The 2,500-nt window shown below is 52.5% G+C and overlaps 4 non-coding genes and 7 pseudogenes across 4 annotated transcripts; all 11 read right to left on the reverse strand.

Annotated features, from left to right (window-relative positions):
* Positions 1-91, reverse strand: part of LOC131123959 (5S ribosomal RNA) — a 110-nt pseudogene extending 19 nt beyond the window's left edge.
* Positions 92-202: 111 nt separating this feature from the next.
* On the reverse strand, positions 203-321 carry LOC131121485 (5S ribosomal RNA). The gene has a single exon (XR_009127993.1). It is a non-coding gene; the product is annotated as a 5S ribosomal RNA (ribosomal RNA).
* Positions 322-433: 112 nt separating this feature from the next.
* On the reverse strand, positions 434-552 carry LOC131120099 (5S ribosomal RNA). Its single transcript, XR_009126661.1, has one exon. It is a non-coding gene; the product is annotated as a 5S ribosomal RNA (ribosomal RNA).
* Positions 553-755: 203 nt separating this feature from the next.
* On the reverse strand, positions 756-864 carry LOC131122095 (5S ribosomal RNA; annotated as a pseudogene).
* A 112-nt stretch (positions 865-976) lies between these two features.
* LOC131122932 (5S ribosomal RNA) lies at positions 977-1,095 on the reverse strand. The gene has a single exon (XR_009128670.1). It is a non-coding gene; the product is annotated as a 5S ribosomal RNA (ribosomal RNA).
* A 112-nt stretch (positions 1,096-1,207) lies between these two features.
* Positions 1,208-1,316, reverse strand: LOC131123200 (5S ribosomal RNA; annotated as a pseudogene).
* A 112-nt stretch (positions 1,317-1,428) lies between these two features.
* On the reverse strand, positions 1,429-1,537 carry LOC131122370 (5S ribosomal RNA; annotated as a pseudogene).
* Positions 1,538-1,648: 111 nt separating this feature from the next.
* On the reverse strand, positions 1,649-1,757 carry LOC131123331 (5S ribosomal RNA; annotated as a pseudogene).
* A 112-nt stretch (positions 1,758-1,869) lies between these two features.
* Positions 1,870-1,978, reverse strand: LOC131123079 (5S ribosomal RNA; annotated as a pseudogene).
* Positions 1,979-2,089: 111 nt separating this feature from the next.
* Positions 2,090-2,208, reverse strand: LOC131120590 (5S ribosomal RNA). The gene has a single exon (XR_009127140.1). It is a non-coding gene; the product is annotated as a 5S ribosomal RNA (ribosomal RNA).
* Positions 2,209-2,320: 112 nt separating this feature from the next.
* On the reverse strand, positions 2,321-2,429 carry LOC131122638 (5S ribosomal RNA; annotated as a pseudogene).
* Positions 2,430-2,500: the final 71 nt, after the last annotated feature.

The raw sequence follows: 2,500 nt of genomic DNA on the forward strand, positions 1-2,500 counted from the left end.
TCCCAGGCGGTCTCCCATCCAAGTACTAACCAAGGCCCGCCCCTGCTTAGCTTCCGAGATCGGGCACTTTCAGTGTAGTATGGCCGTAAGCTGCCAGGTCAACTGAAAAGATCCTATTTGAAGGCGACGCAGGCCAAACTAGACTCCAGCAAAAAGTGTCAAACAGCGCCCTCTGCTGTCAGGCAAGAGCAGAAACCATAAAGGCTTACAGCACCTGGTATTCCGAGGCAGTCTCCCATCCAAGTACTAACCAGGCCCGCCACTGCTTAGCTTCCGAGATCGGACGAGATCGGGCGTTTTCAGGGTAGTATGGCCGTAAGCTGCCAGGTCGACTAAAAAGATCCTATTTGAAGGCGACGCAGGCCAAACTAGACTCCAGCAAAAAGTGTCAAACAGCGCCCTCTGCTGTCAGGCAAGAGCAGAAACCATAAAAAGCTTACAGCACCTGGTATTCCCAGGCGGTCTCCCATCCAAGTACTAACCAGGCCCACCCCTGCTTAGCTTCCGAGATCGGACGAGATCGGACGTTTTCAGGGTAGTATGGCTGTAAGCTGCCAGGGCAACTAACTGCCCAAGTACTAACCATGCTTAGCTTCCAAGATCGGACGAGATCGGGCGTTTTGAGGGTAGTATGGTTGTAAGCTGCCAGGTCAACTGAAAAGATCCTATTTGAAGGCGATGCAGGCCAAACTAGACTCCAGCAAAAAGTGTCAAACAGCGCCCTCTGCTGTCAGGCAAGAGCAGAAACCATAAAAAGCTTACAGCACCTGGTATTCCCAGGCGGTCTCCCATCCAAGTACTAACCAGGCCCGCCCCTGCTTAACTTCCGAGATCGGGCGTTTTCAGGGTAGTATGGCCGTAAGCTGCCAGGTCAACTGAAAAGATCCTATTTGAAGGCGATGCAGGGCAAACTAGACTCCAGCAAAAAGTGTCAAACAGCGCCCTCTGCTGTCAGGCAAGAGCAGAAACCATAAAAAGCTTACAGCACCTGGTATTCCCAGGCGGTCTCCCATCCAAGTACTAACCAGGCCCGCCCCTGCTTAGCTTCCGAGATCTGACGAGATCGGGCGTTTTCAGGGTAGTATGGCCGTAAGCTGCCAGGTCGACTAAAAAGATCCTATTTGAAGGTGACGCAGGCCAAACTAGACTACAGCAAAAAGTGTCAAACAGCGCCCTCTGGTGTCAGGCAAGAGCAGAAACCATAAAAAGCTTACAGCACCTGGTATTCCCCGGCGGTCTCCCATCCAAGTACTAACCAGGCCCGCCCCTGCTTAGCTCCCGAGATCGGGCGCTTTCAGGGTAGTATGGCCGTAAGCTGCAAGGTCGACTGAAAAGATCCTATTTGAAGGTGACGCAGGCCAAACTAGACTCCAGCAAAAAGTGTCAAACAGCGCCCTCTGCTGTCAGGCAAGAGCAGGGACCATAAAAAGCTTACAGCACCTGGTATTCCCAGGCGGTCTCCCATCCAAGTACTAACCAGGCCCGCCCCTGCTTAGCTTCCGAGATCGGGCGTTTTCAGGGTAGTATGGCCGTAAGCTGCCAGGACTACTGAAAAGATCTTATTTGAAGGCGACGCAGGCCAAACTAGACTCCAGCAAAAAGTGTCAAACAGCGCCCTCTGCTGTCAGGCAAGAGCAGAAACCATAAAGGCTTACAGCACCTGGTATTCCCAGGCGGTCTCCCATCCAAGTACTAACCAGGCTCGCCCCTGCTTAGTTTCCGAGATCGGGCATTTTCAGGGTAGTATGGCCGTAAGCTGCCAGGGCAACTGAAAAGATCCTATTTGAAGGCGACGCAGGCCAAACTAGACTCCAGCAAAAAGTGTCAAACAGCGCCCTCTGCTGTCAGGCAAGAGCAGAAACCATAAAAAGCTTACAGCACCTGGTATTCCCAGGCGGTCTCCCATCCAAGTACTAACCAGGCCCGCCCCTGCTTAGCTTCCGAGATCGGGCGTTTTCAGGGTAATATAGCCGTAAGCTGCCAGCACTACTGAAAAGATCTTATTTGAAGGCGACGCAGGCCAAACTAGACTCCAGCAAAAAGTGTCAAACAGCGCCCCCTGCTGTCAGGCAAGAGCAGAAACCATAAAGGCTTGCAGCACCTGGTATTCCCAGGCGGTCTCCCATCCAAGTACTAATCAGGCCCGCCCCTGCTTAGCTTCCGAGATCTGACGAGATCGGGCGTTTTCAGGGTAGTATGGCCGTAAGCTGCCAGGTCGACTAAAAAGATCCTATTTGAAGGTGACGCAGGCTAAACTAGACTACAGCAAAAAGTGTCAAACAGCGCCCTCTGCTGTCAGGCAAGAGCAGAAACAATAAAAAGCTTACAGCACCTGGTATTCCCAGGAGGTCTCCCATCCAAGTACTAACCAGGCCCGCCCCTGCTTAGCTCCCGAGATCGGGCGCTTTCAGGGTAGTATGGCCGTAAGCTGCAAGGTCAACTGAAAAGATCCTATTTGAAGGCGACGCAGGCCAAACTAGACTCCAGCAAAAAGTGTCAA

Source organism: Doryrhamphus excisus, chromosome 2, assembly GCF_030265055.1.
Source record: "Doryrhamphus excisus isolate RoL2022-K1 chromosome 2, RoL_Dexc_1.0, whole genome shotgun sequence".
Taxonomy (NCBI): Eukaryota; Metazoa; Chordata; class Actinopteri; order Syngnathiformes; family Syngnathidae; genus Doryrhamphus; species Doryrhamphus excisus.